This window comes from Ictidomys tridecemlineatus, chromosome Y (assembly GCF_052094955.1).
Source record: "Ictidomys tridecemlineatus isolate mIctTri1 chromosome Y, mIctTri1.hap1, whole genome shotgun sequence".
Lineage (NCBI taxonomy): Eukaryota > Metazoa > Chordata > Mammalia > Rodentia > Sciuridae > Ictidomys > Ictidomys tridecemlineatus.
This window is the reverse complement of record NC_135494.1, coordinates 12,122,737-12,144,694: the sequence shown is the minus strand read 5'-3', so window position 1 is coordinate 12,144,694 and position 21,958 is coordinate 12,122,737. Positions and strand designations below refer to the sequence as shown.

Here is a 21,958-nt window from a genome sequence, read left to right as displayed (position 1 = left end):
GGCCCTGGACCGCTCTTCCCTCCTCCCCCACACGCCTGTGGCCCTCAGCTGTGGCAGAGCCGCCCCCTCAGGAACCCTTCCCTGGACGGGGCAGCCAAGCGGCCACCTCTATATGGGCCTTTGTGTCCACTCACATCCTCCCGGGGATCACCCTGCTGGTTCCCTGGGGCAAGCCATGCTTGTGTCCTGGACACAGCTCTGGGCATCTGGGGTCCCTGGAACACCCCAAAGAACCCCAGGAGAATAGCTGAGTCCTCGGTGCCTTCAAGCCCAGAGGTGGGGAGGCCAGAGCACTCCCTGGCCCTTTGGAGAAGCCCCAGGGACACAGCCATCCTCGGGGACTAAGCAGGAGGAGGAATGTGATGTCCCAGAATCTCAGGGACAGATGGGTGGGTCCTGCCCACTGCCCAGCTCTCCTCTTTCTCTCCTGCTTTGGGTCCTCCTCGCCCGGCGTGGGGTGATGGCCGCTCCCACCTGGATTCTTGGAATGGTCCCTGGTTTATTCTTAAATTCTTCCACAGGGCAAAGCCAGACACGTTTGCCAAAACTGACCCTGAACCTGGCACCAGCTGGGCAGGGCCTCGTACTGTGGGTCACCCTGTGGGCCATCCCAGCAGGCCCTGAGTTGAGAACTGCTGGCCACTTGTACCTGGGAGGGGACGGAACCCGCTGGGCCCTCCTCTTATCTGTCTGTGTGCCAGCCCCTGGCCAGCACCTGGCCACACGTCCCAAGGAGAAAGCTGCTAGAACCTCACTTTACAAAGTCCTCAGCCTGAGGCGCACTGGCCAAGCGGCCCTCCTGGCCTGGGCAGGCGCAGATGGTTCCAGAACTCAATTTGCAGAAACCAGACCCTGAAGACCCCAGCTACGTCCAGCGCAGCATCAGCGTGGAGCGGAACCCAGAGCTGGACAGCAACGCCTGCCCTGCCCAGGGCCTCTGTCAACAGGGCGTGTGGCAAGAGGCGTCCCTAGCTGAGGGGAAGCCATGTCCCGTGGAGAACTGGCGTCATCTTCCAGACCTGTCACCTGAAGGTGCCATATGGCGGGGGGAGGGGACGCTCCTTCTGCCAGTGGTGCTCCAGGTGACTCCTGTGCTTGGAAAAGATGAGCAGGGCTCCCAGAGTGTCCCAGACACAGCTGCCCACGCTGGCCAGTAGCCCAGAGACCGCAGATGGCCTCAGCAGCCACTGGAGGTGGGGACAGGGACACGTAGGCCATGGAGCCCCTCTCCCTCACCAAGGGCAGCTTCGGCTGTGTCCTATCATTCACCTTGAACTAAAGGCCGTGACGGGGGAAGCCCAGAGCGGCCCGTCCTGCATTTCCTGACGTCCTGCGGGCTCCCGGCTGGCTGAGGATGGAACCCTCCCAGGTGTCCCTGTGAGTTTCCAGGGCCACAGAAACCAGTGCCACAGACCAGGGGCTTGACCTCAGGAACTTCTCCTGTCCTAGCCTGGAGGGCAGAGGTCCAAGGCCAAGATGCAGGGGGAGGTCCATCTGGGGCTGTAGTGGCCTGGGCCCTGACAGTGGCCATGGCTGAAGTCCTTCTTCCCCAGTCGTCTGTGTCCAAATGTCCCTTTGTATTGGCACTTGTTCATGTGGGAGGAGGGCCACCCTCAAGGGCCTGATGAGTTTCCCACAGAGGGGACTGGCTGACCTCTGTATGGTGTCCCCAGTAGGTCAGAGTCACAGGGACTTCCAGATGCGGAATCCCCGGGGGACACTGTCTCTTAGGGTCTGATCTGGAACCGCTTGGTCCCCAGTGTGGTGCTGCGGAGGCCAGAACCTTCAGGGGTGACCTGGTGGGAGGAAGAAGGTCACAGGGGTCATGGGGCCCCAGCCTTGGCTAACACCGTCCAGCCACAGCACAGCCCGTGGGACGCCCAGCGGATGCCCCCAGAGCAGCTCAGAGGAGGGAGCTATCCCAGGACCTGGAGATCGGGACAGGCCAGCTGATCGGCTGGCGGGAGGGGCCAGGAGATACCCCCATTCCCCAGTGGCCAGGGAGCTGCATCCCAGAGTCCAGAATGCGTCCTGACCAGAGCCGCCCTGGACGGACCTGTGAGGTCAGTTCCCCTCTCAGGGCCACAAGCCACCCTCACGATGCTCACGGGGATCCAGCTTCCATGACCCGGTGTTTGTCTGTCACACACAGATGCAAAATGAGCCCAGCGGAAAGATTCCCGGTGGTTAGACGGCAGCACCTGACGCTGTGCACTCCTTCACTGATCCAAGAAGTATTCTGAGACCCTACTGCGTGCAGCCTAGCTCTGAGGGCTGAGGACGCTCATGATTTTAGGTCCTGGGAGCCCCCGATGTCCAGCACAAACAGCAGAGGCTGCACAGGGACAGCTTTACTTCTGCTGCCCAGGTTGTTTGGCAGCCTTGCTGCATGAAGTCCCAGGGGTGACCCTCCTTGCCTGCTGCTGCTCTGTTCGCCACAGTCTTGTCTCCCAAGAGAGCCCTGTGGTTCAAGATGGCTGCTCTAGCTCGAGCCATTTCAGCTGCATCTAAGCCAGCATGAAGAAGGCACAAAGGAAGAATGTGTGCCTCTCCCTTAGAGTCACTTCCCGGGAGGTTCCACCCACATGCACTAATGTTCCACAGGCTCTAACACAGCCCTGGGGCCACATCAGCTGCAAGGGGAGCTGGCACCCAAGTCACCCCCTAACTAAGCAAAACCCCACGGGAGCAGGGCCAGCTCACATGGCCAGAGGGCAGCTCTCCACAGCCTGAGAGACACCCAGGCTCACAAGCCCCCACCCATGCTTGTTCCGAAGCATGGCAGGGTCCAAGTCCAGAGCTCACAGTGTCACCGCCCCATGACGAGAAAGGCGGGACAGGCGGTCACCTCCGTTCAGACCTCTCTCCTGTCCCGTCCTGTGATGTTAGGGGCAGAAATGCCTCTCCAGGCCCTCTCCAGAGCCTCCTCTGAAACCTGCCCCTCCCAGCGTCACTCAGGGCTTGTCCTGGCCAAAGCAGCACAGAGCCCCGTCAGCGTCCTGGGGCTGCTGTACCACATCACACCAACCTGTCGCCTTTGGACGGCACAGAGCCCTCCTCTGGTGCCTGGAGGCCGGAAGTCTGAAATCAAGGTGTCACAGGGCCATGCTCCCTCCAGACACTCCAGGGACGCGTCCCCTGCCTCTTCCAGCTCCTGGGGGTCCAGGCCTGGCGTAGCCTGTGGCCACCTCACTCTGTCTCCGCCTCCATCTTCTTGGCCTCTCCTCTGTGTCTGTGTCCCTTCTGTCTCTTTAAGGACACCCGCCATCCACTGTGCCCTCTGCTCACTTCCACCCAGACTCGGTTCTGCAGGGGAAGCAGGGGTGGAGACTCGGGGGAGCCGGAGGGACCCCCCACAGCAGGGCACATGGTGGTCTGAGCCGAGAGCAATGGAGAGCTCGCAGGAGCTGGGACACAGCTCTGACGAGGCCAGCCGGGGGCCGGCTAAGGCCCTGACGAACACAGTTACGAGAAAGTTCTAGATGAGCCCAAACTGGGATTAAGCAGGAGGGGTCAGCTTGTCTCTAAGGGGCCCCGGGAGGAGCCACAGCCCATCCAGGCACTGCCCAGAGCCCTTCTCAGCCGTGGCTACCAGCCCAGGTCATGTCCAGGGCCCTGACTCTGATGTGTCCCCACGACCTTGTGGCATTGGCAGGAAGAGCCCGCACACCTGGTCCAGGTGTGTCTAGAACAGGTGAGGAGAGTCCCGCCACTCAATCCCTGCAGGAGCGCTCCAACCCAGGGCTTGGACAGGGCAGGCCTGGGAGCCTGCAGTGAAAGAAGCCAGTCCCCCAAAACCAAAGGCCAAATGTTCTCTCCAATATGCAGATGCTAACACATAACAAGGGGGAAGGAAAGATGTTCAGTGGATTAGACGAAGGGCAATGGAGGGAAGGGTGGGGGAGATGGGAATAGGAAAGACAGTGGCAAGAATCTGGCATAAACTTCCTCTGTACATATATGAACACACCACAGTGAATCTCCACATCATGTACATCTTCAAGAGTGGTCTCCTAATTGGAAAACTTTTATTTATTTTATTATTTTATTTATTTTATAATTCCAATACAAATACTCCATGTTTGTACAAATATGTTAAGATCGACTTTACTCTCACACACAAATAAAAAAAAGAACAAATAAAATAATAACCAGGAAAAAAAAGAATCCCACTCATGAATTTAACCAAGCAACAAATGCTGCAACTAGGCACTCTGGCACCAAGCAGCTGCCATTCATGACCCTCCAATTAAGTATCCTGCTTTCTGCTATCAGTCCCACGATCAGGTGTGGAGGGGGGAATCACGATTTTGGAAATCATTTTCTCTTACATTTAACTGTGGATTCCTCAACTTTGTTGAGTGATGACATCAAGGTGAGGTTTTTCATTTTACATTTTACTGTAATTTCTTAATTTTCTGATATATTAATTTTTTAGACTAATCTCTTAACAGCCATGTAGGATATCAGAAATACTAAGACATGTTTTTTTTTTTCCATTCATTCACTGAAACATTGGGAAGAAGGAGAGAGAGATGCTGAATTAAAGTTTGTATGTGAATATGAAATTCATCTCAAAATTAAAGTTATAGGTTAATTTGGGAGTAATTTTCAAAAAGGAGTCTTGGGCATCATCTGGTTCCATATGATACTTTTTTCATTATTAAAATGATATTTTTCCTCTCCTACCGTGTACAAAACTCAACTCAAATGGACAATGATATAAATGTAAGACTTGAAACTTTCAACTGACTAAAAGAAAACATAGGAGAAATGCCTCAAGACCTTAGAATGGTCCATAATTTCTTAGATATGACCCCCAAAACCTAGGCAACAATAGAAAAGATAGATAGTATCATCTCAAACTAGAATGCTTCTGCACAGCAAAAGAAACAATCAATAAAGCAAAGAGAAAACCTACAGAATGGAAAAAATATCTGCCAACTGTTCATCTGGCAAAAGATTAATATCCAGAATGTATAAAGTCCTCAAAGAACTTAACAAAAAAGTAAGCAATTAAAATGAACGCCTCTGAAAGAAAGAAAGAAAGAAAGAAAAAGAAAGAAAGAAAGAAATACAAATGGTCAACAAATATATGAAAAAAAAATACTTAATATCATTCATTATCATTATCAGCCATTGGGGAAATAAAAATAAAAATCACAGAGAGATTTCATCACACCCACGTTAGAGGGGCTATTATGGAATAAACAAAAAATAACAAATGCTGGTAAGGATGCGGAGAAGAAAAAAAAACCCTCTCATACACCAGGGAATGTAAGTTAGCCCAACCATTCTGGAGAATAGAGTGGAGTTCATCATAAAACTAGAAATAGATCTACCATATACATTTGTGATGTTGTTTCTGGATATATATCCAAAAGAAATGACATCAGCATACCAAGCAGATACCTGCGCCTATGTTTATCATAGCACTATCCATACAATAGCTAAGATATGGAACCAACCTGTCAATGGGTGGATGGATCAAGAAAATGTGGTATACAGACACAATAATTTTCATCCATAAAGAAGAATGAAATTCTGTCATTTACAGCAAAAATGGATGAAATTGGAAGACATGATTTTTAGTAAAATAAACCAGACACAGAGATACAAGTGCCACATGTTCTCTTTCATAGGTGGACGTTAAACAGACGATGACCTGAATGTAGAAGAGTAGTTATTAGAGGTTAGGAAGTGTGGGGGAAGGTTAGCAAAGGGAGGATCAATTCGATCAGTGCATGTATTAAAATGCCACATTGAATCCCATTAACACGTATAATTAATACATGATAAAAATAAAACGTTCAAAAGCAAAATTATATTTTTCCTCATTACCTTAAGTTAATAATGAGTTATATTACATTTCTATGAAAATACATTTTGGATCCAATTACTTATCAATACCTTTCATGGCTACTGTCCTACCCAAGCACTTTTTAAATTTATTTTTAATGACTCTTTTAGTTATACATAACATTAGGATTCATTTTGACATAACTATAAAAGCATAGAATATAATTTGCTCTAATTCAGTCTCCAGTATTTCCCCTCTCCCTTCCCTCCTCCCTCCCCCCATTCTTTTTCCCTACTCTACTGATTTACTTATAATTTTTTAAATTAGTGTCTTGTGTGTACACATGATGGCAAGATTCACTGTGGTATATTCATATATGTACACAGGAAAGTTAAGTCATATTCATTCCACTGTCTTTCCCTATTCCATCCCTCCTCCCTCCCACTCAATTCCCTTCATCTATTCCACTGATTTTTCTTCTATTTTGATAGAATCCCCCTCCCCGTTCTCTCTCTCTCTCTCTCTCTCTCTCTCTCTCTCTCTCTCTCTCTCTCTCTCTCTCTCTTTCTCTCTCTGTCTCTACCCACTCTCCCTCTCTTTCTCTCTTCCCCTTATTTTGGACTTGCTTCTACATATCAGGCAAAATATTCCATCTTTGACTTTTGGGGGTCTGAACTATTTCATTTATTTTGAGAGTCTCCAGTTCATCCATATACTGGCAAATGCCAAAATTTCATTCTTCCTTATGGCTGAGTAATACTCCATTGTGTATATGTACCACATTTTATTTATACATTAATCTGTTACATGGCACCTAGATTGGTTCCATAGCTCGGCGATTATGAATTGTGCTGCTGTAAATATTGATGTGGCCACATTCTTATAGTATTACTGATTTTAGATCTTTTGGATGTACACCAAAGAGTGGGCTAGGTGTGTCATATGGTGGTTCCATCTCTAGCTCTTTGAGGAATCTCCATATTGCTTTCCAGAGTAGTTGCACTAATTTGCAATCCCACCAACAATGCATAAATGTACCTTTTATCCACATCCTCACCAGCATTTACTGTTTGTATTCTTGAAAATTGTCATTATGACACAGTGAGATGGAATCTCATTGTAGTTTTAATTTGCATTTCTTTAATTGCTAGATGTGATGAACATTCTTCTATTTCTTCTTTTAAGAAGTATATGTTTCATTCTTTTACCCATTTATTGATTTGGTTTATTTGGTTTTTTTTTTATATTAAGCTTTGTGTGTTCTGGATATGAATGCCCTATCTGAGAAGCAGGTAGCAAAGATCTTCTCCCATTCTATATGTTCTCTCTCTCTTCTGCTCTTGTTTCCTTTGCTATGCAGAATCTTAGGGGTTTTTAAAATTCCACCTTCAAAATGATCATTGTTGAATTATGGGGCAGTTATTGACTTTGTTTTTTTAACTTTCTCTAATTAGTTATACATGACAGTAGAATGCATTTTGACACATTGTACACAAATGGAGCACAACCTCTTATTCCTTTGGTGGTACATGATGCAGAGTCACACCGATAATGCAATCATTCATGGATATAGGGTAATAATGTCTGTTTCATTCCACCATCCTTCCCACTCCACACTCTCTCCCCTCCCCTCACTCCTCTCTGCCCAATCCAAAGTTCCTCCATTCTTCCCTAGCCACCCTCACACACACATCATGGATCAGCATTCACTTATCAGAGAAAACATTCAAATACTTTTGGGGGGGATTGGCTTATTTCGCTTAGTATGATATTCTCTAGCTCCATCCATTTACCTGCAAATGCTATAATTTCATTCTTCTTTAAGGCTGAGTAATGTTCCATTGTGTATATGTACCACATTTTCTTTATCCATTCATCTGTTAAAAGGCATCTATGTTGGTTCCATAATTTAGCTATTGTGAATTGAGTTACTGCAAACATTGATGTGGCTGCGTCTCTGTGGAATGCTGATTTTAAGTCCTTTGGGTATAAACTGAGGAGTGAGATAACTGGGTCAAATGGTGGTTCATTTCAAGTTTTCTGAGGAATCTCCATACTGCTTTCCAGAGTGGTTGCACCAATTTGCAGTCCCATCAGCAATGTATGAGTGTGCCTCCCCCACCCCCACATCCTTGCTAACACTTATTGTTGCATGTATTCTTGAAAATTGCCATTCTAACTAGAGTGAGATGAAATCTTAGTTTTGGTTTGCATTTCTCTAATTGCTAGAGATGTTGAATTTTTCTTTCACATATTTGCTACTTTGCTGAATTTGAACTTTTCTGGTGAAATTTTTTGGATCTTCTAAACATAGACTCATGTCATCAGCAGATAGTGATAATTTGAGTTCTTCTTTTCCAATTCGTATTCTTTAATTTCTTTCATCTAATTGTTCTGGCTAGAGTTTCAAGGACTATATTGAATAGAAGTGGTAAAAGAGGACATTCCCATGTGTTCCAGTTTTTAGAGGGAATGTTTTCTATTTTTCTCTGTTTAGAATAATGTCGGCCTTGAGCTTAGCATATATAGCTTTTACAATGTTAAGATATGTTCCTACTATGCCTGGTTTTTCTGGTGTTTTGAACATGAAGAGGTGCTGTATTTTGTCAAATGCTTTTTCTCCATCAATTGAGATAATCATATGATTCTTGTCTTTAAGTCTATTGATGTGAAGTATTATATTTATTGATTTTGGTTTATTGATCATGGTGCACTATTTTCTAATATGCTTTTGTATGCAATTTACCCAGAACTTTATTGAGAATTTTTTCCTCTATGTTCAACTGTCTGAAGTTTTTTTTTCTTTATGTGTCTTTGTCTAGTTTTGGTATCATGGTGATGATACTAGCCTCATAGAATAAGTTATAAAGGTTTCCTTCCTTTTTAATTCATGAAATAATTTGAGGAGTATGGTATTAATTTTTACTTGAAGCTCTTGTAGAACTTGGCTGAGAATTTGTCTGGTCCTGGACTTTTCTTGATTGGTAGGCTTTTGATGGTATTCATTGACATTTTAATAATGAATTATATAGAGAATTCAAGTTCAAAGAAACACTTTTTAAATTCTTAGTAATTCTAACAGTTATTTTATTCTTTTAGATTTTTCAAAAAGATAATATTACCATCTGCAAACAATAAAATTTAGTATCTTCTTTCATGGTAATTATCTATTTAGGTTGTTTTGTTTGTGTAGCAGGGATTGAACTCAGGGGCATTTGAGCACCGAGTCACATTTGCAGTCATATTTTATATTTTATTTAGAGACAGGATCTTACTGAATTGCTTAGAACCTTACTTTTGCTGAGGCTGAACTTGAACTTGCAATCTTCCTGTCTCAGCCTCCCAAGCCACTGGGATTACAGGTGTGTGCCGCCACCCCTGGATCTATTAAGGTTCTGTACCTCTAGTCAGAAAAATAATAATCATTCAGTCTTATACTAGAAAAGTGTCCAATTAATTGAGTGTTTTACCTTTTGTATTTATTATTTTTATTCCTCATTAATAATATTCACATTGCTGGGCACAGTGGTACACACTTGTAACCCCAGTGACACCAGACGCTGAGGCAGGATTGTGAGTTCAAGGCCAGCCTTAACCACTTAGTGAGATCCTGCCCTAAAATAAAAAATTAAAAAGGGATGGGGGTGTAACTTAGTGGTAGAGTTCCCCTGGGTTCAATTCCCCAGCCCCATAAAATGATGATGATGTACATGTTTCTCTATTTCCTTAATTTATTAGGGAATATGATTTTCAAGATTGAGAAATTATTTGACTTCAATATCTTACTTTAAATATGTGCTCTTTACTGTATTTAAAAAATAAACTTCCTGAACTGCCCCCCCCCTTTTTTAATTATCTAATTACCCCTTATTATTATATAGCTTTAACTCCTTTGGGTATAAACCAAGGAGTGGGATAGCTTTTAAGATGAGTATAATTTTTTTTAAATATTAAGAAAATGTTTGAGGGAGTGGCCATCATGACATCCCCTTTTAAAGTGGGGACACTGAGGCCCACAGACGTTAAGTAATTTCCCAAGGTCATGCAGTAAGCAAATGTGAAAGCCGTGATTCCAATCTGGCTCTGAGTGAGACCTTGCCCTCTATGTCACAACATTTCAGGGCCTTTTCGAGTCCACAGCAGATATTCATCTTTGCTTCCATCTTCATCTCAGTGCAAAGGACCCTGGAGGGTGGAAGTAGTTGACTTTTCAGGGGACTGAGAGGACAGTGTCCATAATTAGGCTCTTGAGTGAACAGAGAAAAATGGAAAAAAAAGTACCTGTAAGTCCCTGATTTTCCCCCATAACTGTTCCTCCTGGGATGCACAAGGTGAGGCCTGAGATGTATCTGGCCATCCTGATTTCTCCTTGGAGCCTCCTCATCACTCACTTGCTGTTTGCTCATGGCTCCTTGAAGCCGGAGCATGGAGAACACCCAGTACTGCTCGCACATTAGTAGAATACATTTAGATCCTACCAAAATGGCTCAACAGCAGAGTTCTGGGCTGAATAATGTCCCCACAAAATAAATTCCCACCCAGGACCTGTAAATGTGACATTCTTTGTAAATAAGTCTTTGCAAATGTCATGGAGGTGAGACCATGCTGAGTTAGGTGGCTCCTAACCCAGGGCTTGGTGTCCTTCTGAGAAGAGGGGAATTTGGACACAAACACACACAAAAGGCAGATGACAGATATAAAGACAGGGGTGGAGATGGAGTCATTCTGTCATAAACCAGGCGACACCAAGGACTGCTGGCCACCAACAGAAGCTGGAAGAAGGAAGGCAGGATACTTTACAGAGCCTTAGGATAGACCATTGATTAACACCTTGATTTCCGACTTCTGGTCTCCAGAACTGTGACAGGATGAATTGCTGCTTTATGAAGCCACTTAGATTATGGAAATGTTTTTTAGGAGACTTTTCTTTCTAAATGCAGAAAAAAATTATCAGTCTCTAGTTTTATTTGGGTCTTATGTGTGAAGTGTTTCTCTTTAGTCCTTAAAAATAGATACTAAGTGGGTAGAGAGCGAGAACAATAACTACGTTTAATAATTCTGCATTTAGCTTTGTGTAGATTTTTGAAGCCAGGTACATGCCCATACATGAGCCCACATAAGCATACACCATTTTGAAGTCTGTTCTTCAAAAACTTGAAAATTGAAGCAATAAAGTCATGTTTATTTTTATTTAAATGATAGTTCTCAGAATAAGCAGACCAGTTACCCTTGCCTTTTTTGATTTTATTTTTTCATTGTTTTCCCCTCTCTGTAACCTGTCTTTGGCTCTAACTTCTCAAAATAAAAATGGAGAAAGAGGGATCTTTCTTTGAGGACCATTCTTCAGTGGAACTCTCCAGGTCTTTACAATTTACAGGATGAAGTTTCTTTCAAGTAATACTTTTTTGTTATTTGTTACCTTTGCATCCCTGATTCTGGTCTTTCTCATTTCCTCTAGTGCTACTTTGATTTAAACATGTTGTCTATTTACATGATTTTCCACTTCTCTTCATTGGATACTCAGACATCCTTGAGATTCTGAGCTTCTGCACTTGATTTTGTTCTTAACAACCTCCTGGGGACCCTCTTTCACGCCTTGTATTATTTCCATTTTTTTTTTTCGGTCCTTCGGTTTTGTAACTTGTTTTGTTTTTTACAGTCATTGTTTATTTCTTTGAAACCTGCAACTCATTCAAACCTCCTTCAGGTGTTGCTCCTGCCTCTTGGTTAGCTTCTTCAGCAGGTATTGCAGAATCAGGGTCACTGCATTTTCTTAGAACTATTCATTGTTTCCTAAGCCTACACTGAGGGTTATTGATTGTTTTTATCAGATGACACTATTGTTTTTCAGTTACAATAGCTAGACAGAAGAATGTGGGCTTGGTTTTAATCCACCATCTTCCAAGACGTCTCTTATTGTCTTTACTCATTTTGTGCCAGTCAAAACTCTTGCTTTTGACATCTCTTCATCTCCTTAGGTTCCTTTTCACCTGCCAAATGTCTCGCTTGCAAGTTTAGCTTTGTACAAATTCTGATATCAATTCTTTGTTCCAAATAAATCTTTCAGTGTTATGCCAACATAAATACCATACTTATTTCTTACAATAGCTAGCCCAATTGAATGTCTACATAAATTGAATGTCTTAAATTTTTCTAAGTATCACCTTTGTTACAAAAAATTTGGAAGGCAATTTTGAAAACACTTTTCTTTGGGCATTGCCATAAACTTTTCTACATGTTTTTACAAAGATGTGCACAAACATACCTTCTTGGCTCGGTAGTATTCCATCAGGAGGAGGCACCATTCCCCTAGAGTCGGACATTTCCTTTGTAGAATTGGTATATATTGTTTTAGTCTTTGACATCCTTCTCTTTGGAAAAGTGTCCTCCCCTTCCCTGACACGGTTTTTATGGAACCAATTATAACACTTTAGTGCCAGCTCCAGTGATGGACAAGTATATGGGGCCTATGTCTCAGGCCTGGTAACCATGACTCCTATAGAAACATGGTTCTAGTGCCAACAGTACTCTATCTTATGACTCCAATTCTTCCCAGAGTACGTCACTTAGAATGCATTTCCTGCTCATCATGGAAAGTAGAACAAAGACTTAACTTTAGATGCATTTATCATTTACTTAATAAGATGTCTAGAGGTAGCAATCATCATGGGTTCAATTGCATAATCCAAAAAAGTATGTGTAAGTCTTAACCCCTATCACCTGTGTAAGGAAATGGTGTGTGTGCAGACTTAATTAAGATGAGGTCACTAGAGTAGGTCCTGATCTAACTGGCCTCCTCATAAGAAGAACTGTCATGTGAAGACAGAGACACACAGGAAGAACCTGACTACAGAGATAGAGTTTGGAGTGATGCAGCTGTAAGCCAAGGAACATCAAGAACCTAGAACATCAAGCCACAACCCCAAAATAAGAAACAGCAAGAAAGTACCTTTCCCTATGGAGTCTGCCTTCCAGAGGGAGCCTGCCCTGCTGACACCTTCATTTTGGACTTACAGCTTCCAGAACTGTGAGAGGATAAATGTCTGCTGCTGTGAGCTACATGATTGTAGTGCCTCATTAAATAAAAACAAAGATAAACGCATTAAAATCCTGGGAATCCTCAAGAATCAGAAAAGAACTGTTTCCACAAGTATATGGAGACAAACTGGTCACCGGAGATAAAAGGCATAACACTAGTATTCATTCAATTTTTAAAAATATTATGAAGTGCTTATTATTATGTTCCAAATAATGATGTATACAAACTTTGTTATCACCATTACTGATATTATTTAACAAAGTCCAACTATTTATTAAATACTTATCACATGCCCAGCCCTGAACTTGGTGCTTTCAAGACATTAGCTCATTCAGTTATCTCGACAACTCTGTGAAACAGTACCATTCTCCTGATATTCCACATTTAACAGAGAAAGCTGAAACGCTCGCCAGTGATTCATTTTATGTATTATTGAATTAGAGCCACACATGCAAGAGAATGCAGTGACATCCCTTTGAACCTCAGTTTTGGGAAAAAGCCCAAATAGGTCTCCATGCCTCCTGATTCATAAAATTGATCCATTTGATCCATGTAAATGCATCAAAGACTCACACTAAACTTCCCGGGATAAAAGTGGGCATGAGGAATTTTGATTTCCTTATGACCCACAGCATGAGATCACAGTCTGTAATGACAGTCGGACATTCTGATGGCAGAATCCACTGGAAATTCTCTCTGCAGGTCAGCATGAGGATCAAGGCTCCACCATTTGCTGCTCAATTAATGTTTATGAGGATCCCAAATTTATATTTGCATTAATAATAGAGTCTGAGACCTTTCCGGTCCTCAGAGACCACATTACCTGATGCAGATTGCGGTCCTCATTTTCACACATATGACAGGAACATTTTCAAAATATATGCGGTGGAAGATGAGTCAAGGATGTTTATGCTTGAGAGTGGAAGAATACTCACCAAATTATATTTCAGCCACAATATTATAAGAGATGTTAATTAGAGTCCCCCCTGTTTAAAGAAATTGGAGAAACACTGCCTAATACAGGCTCTTTAAAGTATTGCTCTCAAGAAAGATGTTTAATGTAGCTTAACTCAGCATTTTCTATGCTTCGTTGCCCTTGGAGACATACCTCTCTCTCTCTCTTTCTCTCTCTCTTTGTTAACATCCTTAAGGACAGTGTTTGTAAGACATTGGTTATGAATTTCTGAGTTAAAAGTACATTATGAAAGTGTCCCAGAGATGCTCACATGAAAATACAGAGCCAGATAATGGGTTGGAGCTCTGCTGGAAGAAGGTTCTGATCATTCATTGCAAAGACTGAGTAAGACTCCTTGGTGGAAGGATGAGTCCTTAATGATGGCAGACAGGTATGACCATACGCTTTTGTTGCAGAATTGTAAATAACAATTGTGACAGCTTTTGTTTGTTTTGTTTTGTTTGTAATGTCTGGTCTTGAAATTTAGGGACTGCAAACATTCCAGAAAGGAGGTTGTGAGGAAAGGAATTCCTTAACTAGGGACCTTGCCACCACCTGGTGCAGATATCTCCCAGGCACAGCTTCCACCTGGTAAGGCATGTTTGACATAGACCCAAGCCCTTCTTCCCCTTTAATATTAAAGATATAAGTTACCAGAAACTGTTCAACTTTGTCAAGCACAAGATTAGGCACCAGAAATAGAGGGAGACAAAAACACAACCCCTATCCTTGAGGGCTCCTAGTCCACTGGGAAAAAAGACACAGACATTACCAGGGGCAAGAATGGGGCAGTAGAGAGACACGGGTGTCGGAACAGACCTCATGCTGCAGGCTCAAGGAGGCTCACTGAAGAGGCAGTGGAGCTCAGTCTTGAGAAGTGAGTGAGATTTTCCCATTAGAAGATGGGTAAAAGCACAGAGGCCTAAAATGTGAAGCCAGTCCAAAGACCAACAATGAGCTCTGCAGGACTGGATTGGAGGTGCAGGTGTATGAGATGGAAGTGGACCATGGGAATAAGGGGTGGGAGAAGTGGAGGCACACTTTAAAAACCTTGTATAGCATCCAGATGCACCCTTGAACTGGCTGTGTGACCTTTGTTACTTTGTCATTTAACCTTTTGGACCTCGTATGCTTAGATAAAAGTATAGTTCTAAGAAGCAAATTCTCAGCCTTTTAAACTTATTTCTTTGTTGTGTGACCTTGGACAAGTTATTTAATTTTCCCTGGCCTCTGTTCCTTCATCTGTAAAATAAATGAGTTTGTTGAAAGGATTAAATGTAATAAATGTAATAATTTAATAATATATATTTGTGCTTAATGCAAAATAAACATATACAGTTTTGATTATTGTTGATAGCTATGATCGTTATGCCTAATAATCTGCTTATTATCTTGCAGCTCAGTGGATCTTTGCTAGGACTCCACATGTCCATACAGCTGGTTCAGCATGTTCATCTAGCTCACAGGTAATGGAGATGTGTTTCGGGCTGATTGGAGAATTAGTCCTGTATATGACCATATGACAAAACTAATAAAATGGTTCACTTAAGCCCTGTGTGTTTTTATTTTATTTTAACAGCATAGCCTAGAGTCAAAGTCCCTCTGAGAAGTCCTGAGTTGTTTCAGATCAAAGCCGCTTGGGGCTGCTGCCTTGGATCTTCTGGTCCTTATGGCCCTCTGACTCAGCCCGATATGGAGCCATTTCAAGTCAGAGAAAAAAGGTGTCCAATAGCCATTCTCTCTCCATTTCCACCAGTAGTCTGCCTCCCCAAGTATAGAAATGAGGCAAGACATTCCCACTTCCTGGCTTCCAGGTAAGAAGGTTTGGTCCCATCTATTCCTTGCAGTTTCCCCAATCCTCACCATTTGCTGGTCTAACTTGTAGGACAAGCTTTAAGTTCTCAAACTGTCCTAGGTTTCAGAATGCTTTTTTGAAAAGCCCATTTCTCTTATAAAAGAACAACACCTTGGAAAATCCAAGCAATTTATTTTTAACAGATTTTTAAAGTGCTTTAAATCACCAATACTTCCCAGCAAGGCACGATGTAAGACTCAGCCATCATTATCAATCAAGGCACCGGATCTTCAGCAAGCAGGCCACCACACAAAGTGAGAGGCACAAATTAAGGATGTTTTCTGGGCTAAGCCCCTAGTGGGCAGGGGCCCTGTCTGGCTAAATTGCTTTGTGCCACACAGAAGAGGAGAAGCGAGTGATTTTTTATGTTGGTGATGTCTATGTGCTTGCTGCAGGCCTACAGAGGTGAGCAGAGGCCAGAGCCCTGTGGGGTGTTTGATAGGAGATTTTCTTGGGGGTTTCTGAAGACCTCAATCCTCAAGCTAGTGGAAATTTCCTGGAAAATAGACTAGAACTGCCCCCTGAGCACCACATGCCTCTCAGATTTGTTTCTGATTCTTGAAAGACATGCCATTGACTCCTAATGGTTCCAGAAAACCTGAGAAAGAGGTGTGGGTAAGCAGCTCCTCATACCCAAAGCCCCAGAGAGGGCCCCCACCTCTCTGCTCTCCTTCCTGGGCCCCTTTCTTCCAAACTGCATTTTCCTGACTACGCCTGAGTGTTTTTGAAGAGAGATCACCAAGAAAAACAGCTGTGTGTGTGTGTCTTCTTTTCTCTTTTTCTTCTCTCCCTCTTCCTTCTCCCTCCCTCCCTCTATTCCTCTCTCTTTCTCTCTCTCTCTCTCTCTCTCTCTCTCTCTCTCTCTCTCTCTCTCTCTCTCTCCTCTCTCTCTAAACCTTTTACACTGCAGTTGAACAAGCCCCTGGATAAAGACTTTATCCAAAAACCCCCTCTTTAAAGTTATTTTAAATTTCTCTGCAAGGCTTTCAGAAATCTGTTTGTTTGAGGGCAGAATTAGATGTGACTGTCATTTTATTGTGACATAAAACCATATTTCTTCCCTGGAAGATTAAAAAATAAAATCAGTTAATAAGAAAAGCTGTCAGCAACAGAAAATGGCTGACATAATCCATTTATCCTCCCAGCAATAAAGATATTGGTCCTTGGGAGTCTATCCTCTCTCTCATGTTATTTCGCCCAAAACATTATCTTCCCAGCATTCTGATGGATTAAGAAGTCATATGGGAGATAGCAGGGAAATGACAGATACAAAAAAATATATAATATCCTTTCATTTCCCCTCCTCCCTCCACACTCACTCATATCCCCTCTCTCGCCTCCTCCCTCCCCCATCCAAAACACACACACACACACTTTATTTTCCTCTCTTTTCCCTCTCCCTGACACCCTCCCATTTTTCTCACCCTTTGCAAAAAAAAATAGATCTTCTTCTACCCACAATTCCAATGCTCTGATAATCCTAATAGGGGTGATGATGCAAAGTAGCACCCAAGTCTCTTCCTGCCCTGTGTGTGTGTGTGTGTGTGTGTGTGTGTGTGTGTGTGTGAGAGAGAGAGAGAGAGAGAGAGAGAGAGAGAGAGAGAGAGAAAGACTGGCACATCTACATGGACACAGATCACCAAATGAAAAGATGAACCCCAGATAAGAGGGTTGAACACCTGGGAAAAAATAGAGTTAAGTGTATCGAGCCACACTGCTAGATTTTTAATCTAGGATTTCTGACAATAGCATAAATTTTAGGAACAAGGATGAAAGTGGCACAAGCTAAAGGAAACAAGAACCGGAGCCTTGGAAAGACTGTCATTAAAATAGCATTTGGGGTTTAGGGTTGACACAATCATGAACAATAAAGAAAAAAAAAAGCACAATGCAGTCAAACTCCTTTTGCTCTTTTCTCCATGAATGGTGCTGACACCATCTTTCCTTACACACACACAAACAGGTGGTCCCGCACAAAACTCCTTCTGTGGTTCCAGAGGAAAGATTCTTGAGATGGCCTATCAAAACCCTCAGGAGACTTTTTAAACAGCCTTACAAAACATCCCCAGTCCACTGTCTGGGATTCAAAGGAGGGATAATGGCCATGCAAACAGACCTGGGGCGATGTCTCTGAGAGGTGTCCTTTCCTCCCCTCCTGGTTGTATTGAAGTGTGATTGACACATAGCAGTGGTACACATTGGAGGTGCACAGTGTGGTGGCTTGACACGTGTGCTTGTTGGGAATGGTCACCACAATCAACTCCAACCACACATCACCTTCTTTTAGCATATTACTCTTTCCCACCTGAGTCATGTCACTCTCTTTCTTAACTTACCACTAATCTATAATAATAATAATAATCATAATAATAATAATAAGTCTTTCAGTCCCTTGGACAGATTTTTTTTTTTTTAGAGTCAAGCTTCAGTTGCATTTTATGGGAATTTGACTAAAATGAGTTTATTGCTGGCTGATATATGTGCTTTTTTAGGAAAAATGACAAGAAGTTGTACAAAGAATAATAAATGCCAGGAAAAGACAGTGAGACTGATAAACAGGTGTGGAAGGGAGGATTTCTGGAAATGACTCTCACTGTGCCCATGAAAATGAACAATAATGTATGCACATGTGCACATCCACAGAGGTTTCAATATTTAACTATGATCTAAGAAAATATATCATTCACAATTATTCTTGAGGCTTACTGTACATCTTTTCCCTAAGTTGCAGGAAGTGGAAAATAATCAAATTTACCATTTTTTTTAATAGCTAATCCTCAAGTATGTGTGTGACTACAGTGACTTCGTATGGGTGCCGGGATGGGAATGAACAAGGTTAAGGGTGAGAGAGGAGTTGAGTGAGGGACAAGGAGGATGCAGTTTGGGATCCCACTTTATAAATTACTTTTTATTAAATTTCTTTATTCATTTTCTTGGCTAAAGCATTTGACAATTTGCAATGACATAATACAAATGCCATCAGATTTCTAGAAAATAATTTTTATTTCTTTTAATTCATTTCCTCCTACCTATTCATATCTTTCTACAGCAAATGTCTTTTGGGACCATAACTTTCTATACATTCTGAAAGCCAGTTGTGATAGAAGACTTTAATTGCATGGTACAAGACACACTCTCATAAAAAATGATGATACCCACTCAAGACGAATATACACATTTCATTACAGCAAAGCCTCTTTATTTTAATGGCTATAAAACCAGATGTTGAGCAAATGTCTACAGCAATTAAAAACAGGGAGAGAATTCATGAGCCACATTTACTGAAGCTAAATGTTTAATTGAAGGAGAGATTGTTTCTCAATTATGGGCCTTTAGTAAATAAAAGCTGCTTGAATTTTAAGTGTGTTTGAATTCTATAACATGAAGCTGGGCTCCTCAAATATTTCCATTGGTCCTATTAATGATATAAAAAGAAACTCTACATTAAATTCCTCATTTGACAATTGACCATGCCTAAAATACCATTCATTTGTTACTGTATTGAGTATGTTATTGTCATTGTGTTCAACTGGGCATCATAGGTCATTCTAATGCAAGGTTTAATATGGCCTTATGCCATTGCTAAGAATTGATGAGGAATTAGCTTGGAGTTGATTATAATTCCTAGATAATGCATTTTGCCTTATTCAGTCTTCTGAGGGCTCACCATGCTCCAGGTGCTATGCCAGGAACTGGAAATCTGCAGATACACAGAAGGAGGTCATTGTTCTCTGGAATAGCACCAACTGGCAGGGGAGAGGGACCAGAGACAGGCAAAGACACCTCCATGCAGTGGGTTCACTGAAAGAGGGAGTGGAGCCCTGGGGGCACAGGGATCATCATCCCACAGAGGTGAGGAGGCAGTGATTATCCCACAGCTGGGGAGAGTGTCATGAATGCCCTTCTCCACATGCCTCTGGCCTTATCAGATGCCCACCACCACCCTGATTATGGAAGATAGATGCCAATGTCTTGTCTCAGAGCCCTTTCAGGACTTTTCTGCAAAGGATTTTGCAGGAGTCATTCTGATGAACACATACCTCCCACCCCCCCCCCCAGTTGTGGTTTACCAACACTTATCTCATCTAGTGGCCCTGAAATAATCCCAAACAAATTGCAAAACAGGACAGGTTAAAACTTAAATATGGATAGTGTTTCTAAAATCACTTTTAAAATTGAAGGCCTGACAGATTATTTTGATCACCAAAAAATTACAAAATCCAAGCCATTGCTAATACCCATGCTGTCTCATCACTGCTCTGATTACACATTTTACAATTTTGAAAATTTCACTGCCCTTGCCTCTCTCCCCCCTGATAGCGAGATCTTGGAGAACTGGGATGGGTCCTGGTGGGTGATCTATAAACATCTATCAAATTCAATCAAAGGGAACTGACTTTCAGTAAATGGAAAATTATGAGTCATCCATGTTGAAAATGGTTCAGTTTGTCTATCACAGTTACTTTTCTTCCACAGTTGTCATAGCAAGAAACCCCAGACAACTGGTCTCTATATACAATTGGTGACTTACTGGTAGGCCGGGTTTTTCTATTTAATCATGTACTCTATTTTACTAGAAGATTACCCAAAATACCTTATTTGGGTTCTCAATTTAGAAGAGAAATCTGAGACTATAATTCTGAACACCAAAGCTAAATGGACAGGATTATATCACTGATGGCTCAGGAAAAGGTCACTGTGAAGTTCAAGCATTACTCAGAGAATGTGAAAAATGCCAGTGAAGAGAGTTTTTCAATGAGTTATCTCTGGAGTAAGAAATTATTTTAAAATTAAACCCTAGATTTGTTCAGGTCTACCTGTCTTCCTTTGGAATATTGTTGGCAATTTCTTAGAGACGGCCCAGGTCGTGTGTATTTGATAAAGCACATCTTGTCATATGGGATGCGGGTGTGTGTGGAGGGGGTGGTTATAAAGATATCACTGTGTTCTGGAGACTCTACTGAGCACTCTGTCCTTGGAACAATACTGTGAGGCAGACACTATTCTAACCCACTTACAAACAGAGGAACTATGATTTAGAATTTACTTGCCCAAGGTTATAAGACTAGGACTTCTCAGGGCCAGAGCAGGATACTATCTGTGTGATTTCAGGGTCCTAATTCTTAAATACTACTCCATTCTACCTCCACTGAGCTGATTTACAGAAATACTTGGTAAACCTTGCAGAATTTAATAGTGCTTTCTGGTTACTATTAAAACTTGATGATTACTGTCTTCACAGCCTTTTCTCAGTCACTTGAATTTCTTCTGATCTAGACCCTTTAGGGTCTTTGTCCTTTCCCTTTTTCAGGGTATTTATCACTTTCCTTGCAAGTAGAACTTTCCCTGCAGGGTGCTAATCGAAGGCCAGTCAAAGGTCAGGCCTTACCTCTTGGTCAGTCAATAAGGACCTGCCCTTGCTCAGCCCTGCATAACATGGCATAGGGAGTGTTGAGGGAGAGTCCAGATGAGTTCTCAAAAGAAAATTAAAAAAGAGAAGAAAAAAGAAATAAAGAAACCTCCAAATCATGGATATAAAGCTAAAGTGAGAAAACAGAAACTAAGCTGGTTTCCAAGACTGAGGTCAGACCTTATCCACGTGACTTCTTTCTTTTCCTTCATTCCTCTCAGGAAGGTACAATGACAAGCTAGGAGAGGTCTGCATTCTGAAAAAAAAAAAAGTTCTTGGAAAATTCTTTCCACATCTATTAACTTCTAGGAAAATTTTCTCCAGCTTCTGACCTCCCCAGTTGGGTTGTTCAACCCTCAATTCAGGCCAGACCTCTAAGCTCTAAGCTCAAACTGTCCATCATGAACTTGTGTGATTAAGGTTACTCTCCGAGGGCCTGACACATACAGAAAAATAGGCTATGCTAACGGATGCTTCTTCTTTTCTTTGTTTTCATTCAGTCTGTCCTTTGTTCAATATGCATCATGTCTCAAGGACCACCCTACCCGCTAAGGGAAATGGATGATGAAATGGAAACACATCTATGAATCAAACCAAGACATCTAGGAGAGTCCATTTGTTGGACTCTCCAGAAAAATATTACTTAAAAAAATTTTGTGTCAAATTAAGGGTGAGGCACAAAAGCATACAATGTTGGAAAACTGTATATCAATATAGAATAATTCTTCACTCATATCATTTCCTAAGCACCTTCAAATTCCATCTTCATTTATAGAACTGAAATCCAACATTGTGAATGGCACATTACAGGAGTAGTGCCATATAGAATATTTAACCTGTGTGCATCATTTTTATGATTCTTTGCTTGAACTAACTTTGTCAATTAACTGACCACTTCT

At 42.4% G+C, this 21,958-nt stretch overlaps 1 long non-coding RNA gene across 1 annotated transcript; it reads right to left on the bottom strand.

Moving 5' to 3' along the window:
• Window positions 1-479: 479 nt before the first annotated feature.
• On the bottom strand, window positions 480-1,765 carry LOC144372025 (uncharacterized). Its single transcript, XR_013432063.1, has 2 exons — window positions 1,270-1,765; window positions 480-1,089 (listed from the first exon to the last, which is right to left on the bottom strand). It is a non-coding gene; the product is annotated as an uncharacterized LOC144372025 (long non-coding RNA).
• Between the last annotated feature and the right edge of the window lie 20,193 nt (window positions 1,766-21,958).